Source organism: Lepus europaeus, chromosome 2 (assembly GCF_033115175.1).
Source record: "Lepus europaeus isolate LE1 chromosome 2, mLepTim1.pri, whole genome shotgun sequence".
Classification (NCBI taxonomy): Eukaryota; Metazoa; Chordata; class Mammalia; order Lagomorpha; family Leporidae; genus Lepus; species Lepus europaeus.
In genome coordinates this window covers 87,652,315-87,670,950 of record NC_084828.1, presented here as the reverse complement: position 1 = coordinate 87,670,950, position 18,636 = coordinate 87,652,315, and positions in this window count along the sequence as shown.

Genomic DNA, 18,636 nt, shown 5'->3' with positions numbered 1-18,636 from the left:
TCTTTTTTAATGATTTAATAGTAAAAAAAATGGATAATAGGAGGCCCTAAATGGCAAAGGCCGAATGCCTCACAATTGATAGGTCAAACTATAATAAAATAATGTAATAGGTCAAACTATAATAAAATAATGTGTCACACAATATCTAAATCTTGCCTCTATTTACATTTCCAAACACCTCTAACCACACAAATATTGCAATATTTTATTAGTTTGTACAATTTCTTTTATTTATTTTCCAACATACATTTCTTAAAATGTTATAGTGCCTCCTTAGAAAATGGGTGCATTACTTTCCACATATTTTTGTCTTTATCAATTTCATAAAGTATTCAGAGCATATCCTATAATGTCTAATTTGTATAATTTAAAGGTATCTTAATTTATGAGTGTGTTCTAATCACCAGATGCGTGTGCATATAATTAAGAGCAATGAATAGCTCCATCAGTCCTAATTTTATTGTAAAAATGACTAAAAAGAGTTAGCATTCTTTTGTCACCTCCTCCTGTGATCTGAAAACAATAGACCAAACTTTCCTCTTCTCCACATTCCTCCTCTAACTTCTGACTCCTATCAAATGTCAAAGGAGATTGTGAAAGCAAGTGTTTTGTCTGTTACCTTGAAGTCAAGCTGTTAACAGTTCTGTGTTCCTCTTCCCTCAGCTGTGTGCTATCCTGAGGCAGTCTGAGAAACAGAAATAACAAATAAACAGGGAGGAGAGTTATGTACCATCATTAGAATTTTCACATATGTTTCAGCCTTACAGTGAAAATGCTCTGAAAAACAAGACAGTTCTAAAAGTAGCAGCAGCCTGCAGAGTCGTCACTGATTCCCTAGGATGCATTGCTAAAATCTCACAGGATCATGTCTGATACTTGGCGGAATCTTTCCATTCAATGCCTGTGAAGCAAGATCAAATCTGGAGCTGGGGGATTCACACTAAGTGCTTTACTACAAATAGAAATCCCTGTAGCTGGAATGAATAAGCTGTATTTATTTATACCTTGGCCATGAACATTCGGAAAGCTGCAGATTCTGCAGTGGCATATGGCACATTGAAGCCCTAAAGATCTATTTTTTTTTTTTTTAACAGAGATGTTCCTTGGCATTTTCTCACTGTTCGTGTTACTAGAAACTGCTGTGATAAGACTATTTTTAAGTATCCTCAAAATAAATTTTTGATAAACTACTATACTGTTCCCATAATAACATAATCTGTTTATTACTTCTAGAAGTGTGATTCAAATTAAAATGTACATGGTTTAGTATCTTTCTCAATATTGACTAAATTTAAATTCCAGACTTCTTTGCTAGAGTTTGAAAATTATTTTCCTGGTTCCTCTCTGAAACCACATAAAGGAAACAGTAATTCTGGGGTAGCTTTACCATCGAGGATTCAGTTTATAAGAGGGCAAATCTGGACGGCTATTACCACTATTAATCTTCCTCCCTTACTGACAGCATTCCTTCTGGCAGCCTCTGAGTCTGATAGATGCTTTTAGAGTTCAATCATCCAAAGGGAGATTCAAGTTTAAAATTACTATTTTTAATGCATTGTAAGAAAGTACTGTAATTCGGAGTGAAGCAGTACAAGCAATTTTTATATAAGATTATCACAATGGAAATCATCACACAAGTATGAAGTCTTTGTTTCAGCTCAAAGAAACATCTTTATCTTTATGGGTACAGTGTTACAAGCAATAGTCTCTCTTTTTGACATTTGATAAGTCTTTCTTGTAGATTTGAAAAACAGTAGCAGCAAGTCCTTCTGAAATTTTAAACACTTAATATATATTTTACTAATTCTTATATCCACTGTTCTTGTTATTTAGATGCTCATTTTGTTTTAAAGGCATTTTCAAAGAATTGCAATATGCTAGCCTGGAAAAGAATATTGACAGCATCATTCTGTCTGAAGCATAGGAACTGGCGATGATTTAGCCAAGGGTAAACAGAATTAGTGGCAGAGCTTAATTTTCCTCCTGGTGCTGCCATTTCCTAATATCAAGTGACCAAATACATGCATTAACTCAAAAGAACTTCCGGAGCTTAAACAATAATAAAACTGCTAGTTTGGTGAACAAAAATATTCAAACATCCTTAAGCCTTTTTGTTTTCTCTATGTTATAAAGCTTTCCTGAATTATGTACTCTCCTACATCCTTAGTACTTTTTAAACATCTCAACATTCTATATCGTATGCCTTCCTCGAATTACAAAAAGCTAATGATTTTTTGGATTTTAATGTCATAAAAATGGCACAATGTTTTCTTTATATCTTTTATTAGGGAGATAACAGAGATGTCTAGTGATAGGATACTATGCCAGGATTTATGAGGTCTAGTTCAGTCACTTCTAACAGTTTCCAAAATGGAACACAACACATAATAAGAAGGAGAATATAAATAACAATTAATCATTATCTAATTTTTTTATCAGTAAATATAGGTAGCCCTTATTTTCCTATTGACTTTATAAATATTTTAAAGTGAGAATAATGATACCACTCTCCTTACAAAAATCTTAGAGAGTAAAGGAGTTAGTATACTTGAAATTATCTGTAAACTGCAAATGGTGTATATTCCTAAAGCCAATATGCTGAAGTTCCAATTAAGAATTTCAAATATCTTCTAGATTGTTCTGTTATTTTTATGAGATTTTACTGTAATAACTATTTCATATTGGGGTGATACACAAATGAGTTAAGCGATAGAAAACTGAATATTATATAGCTTCTACTCTTCAGAAAACTATAATCTATGCTTTGAAATGAGTGAGATTTCAACAAACAAAACCAAAGTACTAAATAAATGATGATACAAATGGAATCATAAAAAAGAATTTCTTACAAACAAGGTCTAGATCGAGGTCTACTTGGTAAAACAGTGTGATTGTAGTGTTGTCTACACTGGCAAAGTTTGTAGATGGAATGCCCCCTAATACTGATAATACTAATATTTATTTAGCACTTTTTATATGATACATAACATGCTAAATATTTATGAGGAATATATATTCTAAATATTTATGAGGACTATTTCATGATTAAATAATTATTCCTGTCTTACAAAAGAAGGATGAAAGATTATTTTGATATAATTTATCTCAAATTGAGTATAATTTTTACAAACAATCATATATTTATAAGGTATAGGTAACATGGAAATGAGAATAACCTGCATAAACTAGTATGTTTAGTGAAAAACACTTGTTATGGCTAGTTGGTAGAAAGCATTCAATGAATCAGATGTAGTATTAGCAAAAGAACATAATACAGTATCTCATTTATTTGTTGTGTTTTCATATTTAGGATTAAATTTTGGAGGTCTTAGACTGTTTAAATAGTATTCTTTAGTTCTACCATAGAGAAAATCAAGAAACATTGTCAAAGATAATAAATCTATGTTGCAGCAGGCATTGTGGTACAGGGGATCAAGCCACTGTCTTCTTGGGACACCAGCATTTCATATTAGAGCGCCTGATTCATCCCATGTGAGTGGCTTTACCTGCTATGCCACAATACTGACCCAAAAAGATTTTTCCATTTTTTAGTGTCTCTCCCTTCCCCATCCTCCTGGCAATCAATACTGGTTTTATTTTATACATTATTTTATCTTTTAATGATTGTCATGCAGTTGGAATCATATAGTTTGTATCATTTTCAGACTGGCTTATTTCATGTAGCAACAAGTCTTTTTCCTGATTTGTTAGCTCATTCCCTTTTGACAATGAATAATAATTCAATTGTCTGGATAGCACACTACCAATTTACCTGCTAAAATGTGTCTTGATTGCTTCTAAATTTGAGAAATCAGAAATAAATATGCTATAAACATCTTTATAAAAGCTTTTTATTTTTCAACTTTTTCTTTGACATCAGTCAATATCTGAACATTTATTTGTGATGAGAAATGCATCCAGAGTTGAAAATACAAACCAATGATGCTGAAATATATCTATTTAAAAAGTCCTTCATAAGCACATCTGCCATTTTCAACTTTCAGCTTGGCTTATGTACACCTTCAAATGTGAAGTGAGGTTTTGACAATTCTGCCAAGAATATCTGGCAAGAGAACTCAAAGGTGTATGTGTAAACCACATCACCACCCCCAGAAAACCATCAATGTAGCGTCCTTCTAATATAAAAAAACCAGATTCATCTCTGATGGATAATGACTTTAAGTTTTTAATTCAGAGATTACAATAATTCTTGAAAAACTCAAGGCTGGATTTTTCTCTCTCAAGCTTTCCCTGAGAGCACTATTACCGGCTAAGTCACTTGATCAACAGTTCAGCTAGACTGAAAATTCTATTCCACACTTTCCATCATTCATCCTTGGTCCTTTTTCTCTGTGTTTTGAGATCCTTAGATAAAATCCCTTAACAAAGAGAGCATTGCAATTCCCCAATTGTATATCTTAACAAGTGATTTACTTTTATTGCACTGCCTCTGTGTAGGTAGAATCTGTATTACATCACATCTGCTTCTAGATAATAGGCTGAAAGATAATTGAGCTTGAACTGTAGCATCTATTGTCCTCAGAAATGGTGATGTGGTATATCCCCTTTGTCCTGTAGGACAATTCAGTTTAGTCAACCATAATTGGATATGTTAGTCCTCCTCAGTCCTGTAGAACTGCCAGTATAATTTTTTTTTCTTGGAAACCCTCACCATCTCCATATCTCTTCAGTGGCCTGGAAGATATCAATCCACAATTTTGTCTCTAATTTTAGCTGTATGTTAGTTGATAATCACTGAGTACAAGAGAGCTTTATTCATAAAGTCTAACTTCTTTGCTTGACTGTAAGGTAAAAGATATGTCTAGATATCATGAAAGGCAAAAATAAAGGTAAGGTCTGTCTTTGAGTTCTTTGCATAATACTTAGAGTCTATCAAAATATTCCAAGTCAGGTCATGAGATCTTGTAATCATGCAGATTTCTTTCTGCTCAAGAGCAAACTATTTGCGTTCTAACTGAAAAAATAAGCTTCTAACCCATGCAATCAAGGTTCCCTTAGTAGAATTTGACTCCTTATTAGTAACTTTGAGAAAACCTCTCTCTTGGATGAGTCTATACAAATCTGTAATACCAGTAGGCAGATTTGTTAATATCTGTTCAAGCAAAGACACATCCAAAATCATCCAAACATGAGACTTGCATCCAAGAACAATGGAATATCTAAGTAAAATAGTTTATAGAGCTAAATGACACTTTTTAATCAGGATAGACAGGATGGTTAAGGGTAAAGTCATAGAAATTTTTGTCCCAATTTTTTTATTTATTTATTTGAGAGGCATAGTTATAGACAGAGAGAGGGAGAGACAAAGAGAAAAGTCATCCATCTGCTGGTTCACTACCCAAATGGCCACAATGGCTGGAGCTGGGCCAATCTGAAGCCAGGAGCCAGGAGATTCTTCTGGTATCCCACAAGGGTGCAGGAACCCAAGCACTTGGGCCATCTTCTACTGCTTTCCCAAGCCATAAGCAAAGAGCTAAATCAGAAGAAGAGCAGCAAGAACACTAACCAGCACCCATCCATATGAGATGCCAGTGCCACAGGCAAAGGCTTAGCCTATTACACCACAGCACCAGCCCCACTTTAGCCTACGTTCCTTTCAAACTTCTACTTGAGTGTGACACAGACAGGTTTACTAATAATTTCACACCAATGAAATTAGTTGGAATTGAACATATCCAACCACAAACTATGATTCACGTACTTTATTTGTGCTTCATTTTCCTTCAAAACTGTATTCATTTGCTTCATAAATCTTTGGGTTTGCCAATGTGAATGATTCTCATAAATCTTTGGGTTTACCAGTGCGAATGTTTCCCAGGAGCATACCATTTGTTCTATTTTCTCTTTACCATCTTTGATTAAGAATATCACTTTCCCATGTTTTCTGAAGGATCTTACTCTCAATTGGACCATTCTTGCAAGTAGTAAAACAGAATACGTTTTCTTCTGATGAAATAATTAACTCCGAGGAACCACACAAATGAATCCTCCCTTAAGTCTATATTTTCCTTTCTCTCATCTGTCTTCCTGCTCTTTGTTAACAAAGATATTCTTGAAAGACTTTGCTTTACACTTGATCTTAGCCAAAAGGCTGAGAAGCAATGAAAGACTTTGCTTTAGATCGCATCATTTACCTCTTCACCTCTTACTTTTTGTTCAAAAACTCCAGCCTGGATTCCATTGTTCTCTTGAAACAGCTCTGTCTATGGCCACCGAGGGTGAACACACCACTAACCACTATGGACATATGTAATGTGTCTCTTGGCAGTAATTAATTCATTTGACCACTCCCTCATTCTAGAACTGTCTTTTAACTCAACTTCCATGACCCAAAACATTCCTGAATTAACCTTGGCCTGTCTTGTTTTATTCTTTTTGCCTCATGTGCTCAAACTGTCCATTTAAAATGTGGAGTTTTCAAGGCTATGCATACATATTTTTCTTTTTATACTAAAAATTTGCACTAGGAAACTTTATTTGAAAACTATATATGAACAGAATACTTAAAATTTGATGTCTCCATCATAGCCATCTTCATAAACTTCCTATCCCTATTCCAATAGCTCCAAAATAAAAATTACACTCTTGCACCTATCTCACCATCTACCTAGTCATATCCTATTCTTCCTTAACTCAATGAAAAATCCCATACTGCCTTAGTCATGTTTTAACTTTTATTTAATAAATATAAATTTCCAAAGTACAACTTTTGGATTACAGTGGCTTTTTCCCCCCATAACCTCCCTCCCACCCGCAACCAACCCATCTCCCACTCCCTCTCCCATCCCATTCACATCAAGATTCATTTTCAGTTCTCTTTATATACAGATCAATTTAGTGTACGCTAAGTAAAGATTTCAACAGTTAGCACACACACAGAAACACAAAGTGTAAAATATTGTTTGAGTACTAGTTATACTGTTAAATCACATAGTACAACACATTAAGGACAGAGATCCTACATGGGGAGTAAGTACACAGTGACTCCTGTTGTTGACTTAACAATTGACACTCTTATTTATGGCATCAGTAATCACCCTCAGCTCTTGTCATGAGTTGCCAAGGCTATGGAAGCCTTTTGAGTTCTCCAACTCCAATCTTATTTAGACATGGCCATGGTCAAAGTGGAAGTTCTCTCTACCTTCAGAAAAGGGTACCTCCTTCTTTGATGGCCCGTTCTTTCCACTGGGATCTCAATCACAGAGGTCTTTCATTTAGGTCATTTTTTTCCCAGAGTGTCTTGGCTTTCCATGCCTGAAATACTCTCATGGGCTCTGTAGCCAGATCCGAACGCCTTAAGGACTGATTCTGAGGCCAGAGTGCTGTTTAGGACATCTGCCCTTCTATGAGTCTGCTGTGTATCCCGCTTACCATGTTGGATCGTTCTCTCCCTTTTTGATTCTATCAGTTAGTATTAGCAGACACTAGTCTAGTTTATGTGATCCCTTTGACTCTTAATCCTATCATTATGATCAGTTATGAACTATAACTGATCACTTGGACTAGTGAGATGGCATTGGTACATGCCACCTTGATGGGATTGTATTGGAATCCCCTGGCACATTTCTAACTCAACTGTTTGGGACAAGTCAGATTGAGCATGTGCTGAACTCTACATCTCCTCCCTCTCTTATTCCCACTCTTATATTTAACAGGGATCACTTTTCAGTTAAACTTTAAACACCTAAGAATAATTGTGTGTTAATTACAGAGTTCAACCAATAGTATTAAGTAAAACAAACAAACAAAAAATACCAAAAGGGATAAAGTATCAAGTTGTTCTTCGGCAGTCAGGACAAGGGCTGATCAAGTCACTGTTTCTCACAGTGTCCATTTCACTTCAACAGGTTTCCCCTTTGGTGCTCAGTTAGTTGTCACCGATCAGGGAGAACATATGATATTTGTCCCTTTGGGACTGGCTTAATTCACTCAGCATGATGTTTTCCAGATTGCTCCATCTTGTTGCAAATGACTGGGTTTCATTGTTTTTGACTGCTGTATAGTATTCTATAGAGTACATGTCCCATAATTTCTTTATCCAGTCTACTGTTGATGGGCATTTGGGTTGGTTCCAGGTCTTAGCTATTGTGAATTGAGCTGCAATAAACATTGAGGTGCAGACATCTCTTTCATTTGCCAGTTTAATTGGCCTTAGTCATTTAAATTGGAAATCTTGACATTCTTTTTCCTCAAACACTTTCAAATATTTCCTTGCCCCATCTCCAATTCATCACCAATTCCTATCTATTGCTACAAACTTATTTCAAATACATCCCTTATTTTCTATCTCCAAGATCATCATACTAATCTGAGACATGGAAGTTAGTTAAAAACTCAAAATACAAAAAGGAAACCAAAGATCTGTGACTGGTTTCTCCATCATTCCCTATGACTCTACCTACCAGGTTAACCTCAATGCAGAGTGTTAATTTTACGTCATGAATATAATTGTGTTACAAGGATTATTCAAAGAAGTAAGTATTTCTAATGTGTTTGGGACAAAAGGCAAAATTTAATGTAGTCTGCAAGGTGTTACATAGTCAAGCTACTGACTTGCTTTTGAGCTTAGCTTGTGTATTTTTGCCCATTTGCCAGCCATAGTGCATCCAGCATGAACACATCTCTCTTTTTCAAGAAATGCAAAATCATAGAGTAGATAATGTCTTCATCTCATATTTTATTATAATCAGCATTGTATTTTACAAAAGTGGTAGAACTACTTTTGTCTTTACTTCCTGAGTTTGATCACTTGATAATTTGACTATTCTGTTAGGTCTCTACCTCATATTTTTATAAGCAGTTGGGCTTTTGCATTCATTAACTTTAAGCCCATTAATAAACAAACACTCATTTTGTAAGGCCTAATAATTCAGAAATTTTTGAGGGTTATAGCATCAGAAGAAGTCTTTGCACAGGACCAGATTTGAAACTTGATAACAGGCTGAAGATGGAGGACGATAACATAGACCATTCTTGTTAATGTCATCTTTGTATTTCATACTCCAACCACTCATGTTCTAATCATATACTAAACAGAAATAGCTTTTCTTTTTCTACTATTCTTTTATCAGACATCCTTTTAAATAAACATAATTCCTTTAAAATATTTGAAAAATGCCACTTTTGGAAACTATGAATGAAAGAAGCATTTGCTTCTCTCATATTAGCCTACTGTCTACATTATAGTCATCTTAAACCATAAATAAAATGGAAAATTTACCCTGAAACATTTATTCTATGCCCAAATAGCCTCTTTTAAGAGCATTATAAAATCTTGTCAATTATACTTAAGCAATATTTTTAAAACATTCTATTCTGTTAATTATTGCCACTACTCTATTTCAAATCCACATCCTATCCCACCCACATTTATTTCTGATCTATTCTCTTTTTCTATAGACTCTTTTTTCAAAGTATCCTGCACACTGTTGCTGTCAGCCTTATTTCACTCTTTTTCTAATAAAAAAAGAAAAAATGCTTTCCTACACTGTTCTCTCAACACACCATGTCTTTTTACAAACCATCACATTTGAACACTATGTTCGCTCTTTCTAATGTTTCCTTCCTCTTCTTGCCTTTCATACTCTTGCCCACTCTTCAAGACAAAGCCCAAATGTCAGCACCTATGTGATATCTTTCCTATAACCTCAGGTAGAGAACTTGTTCTTTCATTAGTGCTCCCTTTAAGTTTGTGTACAGTGCTGTTGTTTAGCTTTTAGTAATTTTTCACAAGACTGGGAGTCCTTTAAGGACAAGAAATATATCTTATTTGTCTCCACACACAAAGCACACTTCCTTTCACGTAATGAGTGCTTTCTTTATGACGGTACTTCAAAACATTCACAGGGGCCAGCATCATGGCATAGCAGGCAAAGCTACTGCCTACCATGCTGGCCTCACATGAGTGCAGGTTTGAGTCCTAGCTGCTCCACTTCAGATCCAGCTCTCTGCTATGGCCTGGGAAAGCAGTAGAAGATGGCCCAAGTCCTTGGGTCCCTGCACCCACATGGGAGACCTGGAAGCAACTCCTGGCTCCTGGATTTGGTTCAGCCCAGCTCTGGGCATTGCAGCCATTTGGGGAGTGAACCAGCAGATGGAAGACTTCTCTCTTTCTCTGCCTCTGCCTCTGCCTCTCTTTAACTATACCATTCAAATAAATAAATCTTTAAAAAGAAAAAAAAATTCACTGAGAATGTGCATTATGAAAAAAAAATGCAGGCATTTCAAATTTATTTACATCAGTGTAATCCTTTAATTCCATTTCTCATTAAATATTTTAAGTATATATATACAGGACAAGACTGGAAATAAAATTACTTTAAAATATGCTATACTGAAAATCTCAAATCCCCTTCCCAAACGGGGCAGTGATGGTTTTCCTAAAGCAGAAAAGAAGTAACAACAAAGTCATCAGATGAATATACAAAATGACCACCTGCAGAGAGCTGGTACCAGTGTCTGCATTATTGGGAAACTATCAGAAAAGGAATGATTACATATAAATATTCCCTACAGAAATGTTGCTGAATTAAGAGACATTGGCAAAAATTCCCGGACCAGTTTTCCCCTGGGGGAAATGAAAAGTAAACTTTGTCTTAACTGTTTTACAACGCACAATTGAGATATAAATTACAAAGCTAACCAGTGCCCCAATTTCCTACAGATTTTCTTACTTCAAAATTCAGATTTTTCCTTTTTTTAAAAGTGCCCATTTGATTAGAATATGTTAGGTCTTTAAAACTAAGGAAGAATAGGAGTTCAAAAACAAATATGACATAGTTCTTGGTAAATGAAACTACACTCACAGTAAGTACTTTTAGTAAAAGAGTAACAAAATCTAGAAGCTATACTAGCATATGTAGAGCTATTGCATATTATAAAACCTCTTTACATTGGTTTGTTGAAGGTGTTCCTGCTAATCAGATACTGTACAAGAGTCTTAATTTTAAGTCCATGATTTTACTCTAGATTTTTATAGTGATCCTACAAAATGTGGAGCATAGATACTGCAATTACTCCAGTTAAAATATCATTTTAATAATTATTTATTTATTCATTCATTCATTTTATAGCCAAAGAGTGGAAGAGATAGATAGACGAAAGACAGAGATAGTTTCCCTTCACTCGTTCATTCTCCAAATGCCCACAATAATGCCAGAAGCCAGGGATTGATCCACATCTCTCTTGTGGATCACAGGTATCTGACTATTTGTGCCATCATTTGCTACCTCCCAGGGTGCACACTGGCAGGAAATTGTAATTGGTATCACAGCCAAGACTTGAACCTGGATACACTTATATGGATGCAAGTGACTTAACAGAATCTCAACAGCCAGGCCAAATGCTCTCTTCAAAGTTACATTTCCGGCCAGCACCGTGGCTTAACAGGCTAATCCTCTGCCTAGCGGCGCCAGCACACTGGGTGCTAGTCCCAGTTGGGGCACTGGATTCTATCCCAGTTGCCCCTCTTCCAGGCCAGCTCTCTGCTATGGCCCAGGAAGGCAATGGAGGATGGCCCAAGTCATTGGGCCCTGCTCCCGCATGGGAGACCAGGAGAAGCACTTGGCTCCTGGCTTCAGATCAATGAGATGCGCCAGGCGCAGCGGCTATTGGAGGGTAAACCAAAGGCAAAAAGGAAGACCTTTCTCTCTGTCTTCCTCTCTCTCTCTCTCACTATCCACTCTGCCTGTCAAAAAAAAAAAAAAAAAAGTTACATTTCCACAATCTTGTACAACAAAAACAAGACGGAGGCATCACAATACCAGATTTCAGGACATACTACAGGGCAGTAGTTATCAAAACAGCATGGTACTGGTACAGAAACAGATGGATAGACCAATGCAACAGAATAGAAACACCAGAAATCAACCCAAACATCTACATCCAACTCATATTTGATCAAGGATCCAAAACCAATCCCTGGAGTAAGGACAGTCTATTCAATAAATGGTGCTGGGAAAATTGGATTTCGAAGTGCAGAATCATGAAGCAAGATCCCTACCTTTCACCTTACACAAAAATTCACTCAACATGGATTAAAGACTTAAATCTACGACCCGACACCATCAAACTATCAGAGAGCACTGGAGAAACCCTGCAAGATATAGGTACTGGCAAAGACTTCTTAGAAAATACCCCAGGAGCACAGGCAGTCAAAGCCAAAGTTAACATTTGGGATTGCATCAAACTGAGAAGTTTCTGAACTTCAAAAAAAAAAAAAAACAGTCAGGAAAGTGAATAGGAAACTGACAGAATGGGAAAAAATATTTGCAAACTACGCAACAGATAAAGGGTTGATAACCAGAATCTACAAAGAAATCAAGAAACTCCACAACATCAAAACAAACAACCCACTTAAGAGATGGGCCAAAGACCTCAACAGACATCCTTCAAAGAGGATCCAAATGGCCAACAGACATATGAAAAAATGTTCAAGATCACTAGCAGACAGAGAAAGGCAAATCAAAACCACAATGAGGTTTCACCTCACCCCGGTGAGAATGGCTCACATTCAGAAATCTACCAACAATAGATGCTGGAGAGGATGTGGGGAAAAAGGGACACTAACCCACTGTTGGTGGGAATGCAAACTGGTTAAGCCACTATGGAAGTCAGTCTGGAGAGTCCTCATAAACCTGAATATAACCCTACCATTCAACCCAGCCATCCCACTCCTTGGAATTTACCCAAAGGAAATTAAATTGGCAAACAAAAAAGCCATCTGCACATTAATGTTTATTGCAGCTCAATTCACAATAGCTAAGACCTGGAACCAACCCAAGTGCCCATCAACAGTAGACTGGATAAAGAAATTATGGGACATGTACTCTATAGAATACTATACAGCAGTCAAAAACAATGAAACCCGGTCATTTGCAACAAGATGGAGCAATCTGGAAAACATCATGCTGAGTGAATTAAGCCAGTCCCAAAGGGACAAATATCATATGTTTTCCCTGATCAGTGACAACTAACTGAGCACCAAAGGGGAAACCTTTGGAAGTGAAATGGACACTATGAAAAACAGTGACTTGATCAGCTCTTGTGCTGACAGCTGTTGTACAATGCAATACTTTATCCATTTTAGTATATTTTTGTTCTAGTACTAATGGTTGAACTCTGTAATTAACACACAATTATTCTTAGGTGTTTAAAGTTTAACTGAAAAGTGATCCCTGTTAAATATAAGAGTGAGAAAAAGGGAGGGAGGAGATGTACAATTTGGGACAGGCTCAATCGGACTTGCCCCAAATGGTGAGTTAGAAACATGCCAGGGGATTCCAATACAATCCCATCAAGGTGGCATGTACCAATGCCATCTCACTAGTCCAAGTGATCGATTTCAGTTTACAATTGATCACGCTGATAGGTCTGAGAGTCAAAGTGATCACACAAACAAGACTAGTGTCTGATAATACTAACTGATAGAATCAAAAAGGGAGAGAACGATCCAACATGGTAAGCGGGATACACAGCAGACTCATAGAAGGGCAGATGTCCTAAACAGCACTCTGGCCTCAGAACCAGCCCTTAAGGCATTCGGATCTGTCTGAAGAGCCCATGAGAGTATTTTAGGCATGGAAAGCCAAGACACTCTGGAAAAAAAAATTAAGAAAGAAAGAAAACCTAAATGAAAGATCTCAGCAAATGAGATCCCAGTCGAAAGCACGGGGCCATAAAAGAAGGAGGTACCTTTCTCTGAAGGGAGGAGAGAACTTTCACTTTGACTATGACACTGTCGGAATAACATCGAAGTCGGTGAACCCTAAATGCTTCCATATCCTCGGCAACTCATGACTAGAGCCTAGGGAGATTACTGACGCCATAAACAAGAGTGTTAAATTGTTAAATCAGCAACAGGAGTCACTGTGTACTTACCTCTCATGTGGGATCTGCCTTTAATGGGTTACCCAATGTGAAGTAATGCTATAACTAGTACTGAAACAATATTTTTACACTTTGTGTGTCTGTGTGGGTGCAATCGGATGAAATCTTTACTTAGTATATACTGAATCGATCTCCTGAATATAAAGATAATTGAAACTAAAAAAAAAAAAAAAAAAAAAAAAAACTTGGCATTAATTTGGAAATTGCATAGAAAATTAATCAATTTTTTAAAAAAAATCATGTAGGATCTCTGTCCTTAATGTGCTGTACACTGTGATTTAATGCTATAACTAGTACTCCAACAGTATTTTTCACTTTGTGTTGCTATGTGAGGGCAAACTGTTGAAATCTTTACTTAATATATACTAAACTGATTTTCTGTATATAAAGAGAATTGAAAATGAATCTTGATGTGAATGGAATGGGAGAGGGAGTGGGAAAGGGGAGGGTTGCAGGTGGGAGGGAAGTTATGGAGGGGAGAGCCATTGTAATCCATAAGCTGTACTTTGGAAATTTATATTCATTAAATAAAAGCTTTAAAAAAAAGTTAAATTTCCAACTAATTTCTAAGTTTAGTGTTACAGATGAAATATACAACCATATTTATTAAACTATTTAATAGTTTTAATTTCTCATAAACCATTTAGTAGTTTAATTTATTGATTGTTATTTTTAACTGCATACAATTTTTATTTTTTTAGGAATTTTTATTTATATAAGATGAACGTTTCCTATATTTCATATATAAAGATTTATGAGCATAGTGATACTTAAATTTAATTATATAATACTATCATTATTATTTAATAATACAAAGAGAGTTTTTGCAAAAATTATTTGCACAATGTAGTATAGAGCCTTTTTATCAGCACCACACTCTAACCAACTGAGCTAACTGGCCAGCTACAGTATAGAGCCTTTTTAAAGTATTATTCCTTTTTTCATTATATTCCCAGTGGTCATTCATTTTAGACAAATATACAAATGTATAGCTTTAACTAATCCCTTGATTGAAGGGTACTTATTTAAAGCAGTATACGTATGGCTTTGTCTCTAACAAAAGTGGTAGTACTTCTCTGGGAAAAATTTAAAAACTCTGAGCTTTGAAACTAATATGAACGGAGCAGTTATATGAGCTGCTGATTGTTCACCTTCACAGTCTCCATCTGATGTTTGTGCCTTAAATGTTGTATCTCCTCTCCTGTTACCTTTTTTGATCATGATAATAGGAGATCATTAGCCCAATAATAGGTCATTTCACAAAATATATTTTTACCTTACTCAATTTTTTCAGTTACCAAAAGTAGTATGAACAAATATGAATGAATGCCAATAATAAAAATTAGTCTAGATCTCAAGATATACCAGTCTTTGGAGCTATACATATTTGGAAAATTATAAAGAACTAGAATATTTTATGAATACAGTCTCTGTTGTTTGATTTTTTTAAAAAAAACAGATATTTAAGAATCATACATATATGTGGGATACTATTCAACATTCTCATCCATGTATGCTTTGTGTAATGTCCAATCAGGGTAAATGCCTTCTCAAACAATTAACATATCTATATGGTGAGAAATGTCAAAATCCTATCTCCTGGCTTTTTCTTTGTAGATAAATATATATTTACTCCTACTTAGAGATAGCTTAGCATTTCCTTGTCAACTTCACCACATCCCTTTCTCCTCCCTACCTGTGGTAACCTCAGTTGCATGATTAAATTCAAAGAGATATCCTTTGTTTTTTAGACTCCATATATGACTGAGATCATACAATACTTGTCTTTTGGTGCTTGGTTTATTTCAGTTAACATGATAACATTAAATTCTATCATGTTGTTGCAACTGAGGACATATCATTATCTTAATAGCTGAATAGTATTCCACTGTGTATGTGTACCACATCTTCTTTATCCATTTATGAGCTGATGCAAAATTAGCCACTTTTTGGCTATTATGAAAAGTGCCATATCAAATATGGGAGTTTAGATGTCTTTTCAACAGACTAATTTAAATTTCCTTGAAAATATACTTAGAAGTGGAACTGCTGGGTTGTATGGTAATACTATTTATAGGCTTCAAGAAACTTTAATACTTTTTTTCCCAATGGTTATATTAATATACATTTCTTCCAACAATATTCGAGGATACTCTTTTTTTCACATCCTTACCATCATTTGTGATTATCTTTCATCTTTTTTATAATAACCATCTATCTGGATGAGGTGATATAATTATAGTTTTTAGTTGCATTTCTCTGATTAGTAATGTGCATCATTTCATGTACCTGTTGGCTGTTTGTATGTCTTCCTTTAAGAAATATCTATTTAGACATATGCCCTTGTTTAAATTTGATTATTTGTGTCTTTGAAATTAAATTATTTGCAACCATATACATTCTATTAACCCTTCATCAGACATATGACTTGCAAATATTTTCAGCAATTCTGTAGGCTGTCCCTTGACTCTATTGATTATTTCCTTTGCTCTATAGAATCTCCTCAGCTTAGGGAAATAACATTTCTCTGTTTTTATTTCTGCTACCTATGACTTTTGAGATTGGTCCAAAAATCCCTTTGTCCACTGCAATACCCTGAAGCATCTCCCCTTTTTTTTCCTAGTAATTTCAGAGTGCTAGGACTTATTTTTAGGTCTTTAATCCATTTTGGGTTGATTTTTGTACATGGAAAGAGATAGAGGTCTGGTTTCATTTAACATGTGGATATCCTAATTTCCCAGGAACACTTATTGATAAGACTAAGAATTTTTCCAATGCAAGTTCATAGTACATTTATACAGGATCAATTGTTACAGACTCATGAGTTTACTTGGAGGATTTCTATCCTGTACCACTGGTTTATGTATCAATTTTTAGGACATAATATTGCTGTTTTAATTACTGTTGCTTTGTAATATATTTAAAAATAACGTAGTGTAGTCACTCCTGTTTCGTTATTTTGCTCAAGATTTCTTTGGCTATTCATCCTTTTCTGTGTTTCCAAACAAATTTTGGTAGAGTTCTCTCCAGTTTTGTGAAAAATATATTTTGATAGAGATTGCACTGAATCCTTAAATTGCTTTGAGTGATAAAGACATTTTAATGATATTTCTTAACAGTTCGTGAACAAGAAATTTCTTTCCATTTTTTTGTTTTCTTTTCAATTTCATTCATCAATGTTTTATAATTTTCATTGCAGAGATCTTTCACATCTTTGCTTCAATTTACTGCTTGTTGTGTGTTTGTAGCTATGGATATGAGATTTTTTTATTTGTCTTTCAGCCAATTAGCGACTGATGTAGAACAACCCTACTAACTTTTTACACCGACTTCATATCCTACAGTTTTCTGAAGTTGTTTATGATGGAGTCTTTGGCGAAGTGTTTCTGTATGTAAGACCATGTCATCTGCAATCAGTGACAACTTTACTTTCCCCTTCCCAGTTTTATACACTTTATTTCTTTCTCTTACTCAAGTCCCACGACTAGAACTTCCGTTACTATTTCGAATAAAAGTGGTGAAAATGGACATCCTTTTCTTCTTTGAAGTCTTAAAGTAAAAGCCTTCATTTGGCCCAGCACGTTGAACCTCACTCTCTGTGATGCCAGTATCCCATGAAGGGCAGCAGTTGGAGTCCAGGCTGCTCCACTTCTGATCCAGCTTGCTACTAATGGCCTGGGAAAAACAGTAGAAGATGGCACATGAGCTTGGATTCCTGTGCCCAAGTGGGAGACATGGGAGAAGCTCTGACCACTGTGGCCATTTGGGGAGTTAACCAGTGGATGGAAGATACCTCTTTCTGCCTCTGCTTCTTTTTCTGTAACTCTTTCAAATAAATAAAAAGGAAAAAGAAAAGAAGAAGAAAAAAATCTTTAATTTTTACCTACGATTTTCCTTGTTGGCTTATTGTATTTGGCCTTATGCTGAAATACTATCTTTCTATACCTGAAACAAACCTGTTCATTCAGTTTTTAAAGGAAGCTATGTTAAATATTTGTGCTGATGTGGTGTTTCTTGCTTATTTATTTTCATATGTTGAACCCTGAATCCTGCATGAACATTGTCAACAATCTTTTGAAATTTTGGATTCAGTTTGGTAGAATTTTCTTGAGAAGTTTTACATCTCTGTTCATCAGGGATGTTGGCCTGTAACTTTAATTTTTGTTGTGTTTGTCAGCTTTTGGTATCAAGGCAGTGCTGCCCTTGTAGAATAAGTTGGAAATGTTCGATCCTCTTCTATTTTTTTAGAATAATTTATGAAAAACGTGTTCATTTTTCAGAAGAATTCAGCAGTGAAGTTATCTAGTTCTGCACTTCAGTTTACTGAGAGACATTTTATTCCTGATTGAAACTCATTACTCATTATTGGTCAGTTTAGATAATCCTATTTCTTCATAATTTAATCTTGATAAAGTATGTGGATAGGAATATTTCTGTTACTACATTAGCAAATTTGTTGCCATTTAATTCTTTAATGTGTCACAGTCCTTTACATCTCTGTGGTCCCAATTGCAATGTCTCCCTTTGCATTTCTGATTTTGTTCATTTGCATCTTCTCCCTTTTATTTTCTCAACTTTCCTAGCTAAACATTTGTCAATTTTGTCTTTTTTTTAAAGATTTATTTATTTACTTGAAAGTCAGAGTTACACAGAAAGAGAAGGAGATAGATGGAGAGAGAGAGAGACAGAGACAGAGACAGAGACAGAGAGAGAGAGAGGTCTTCCATC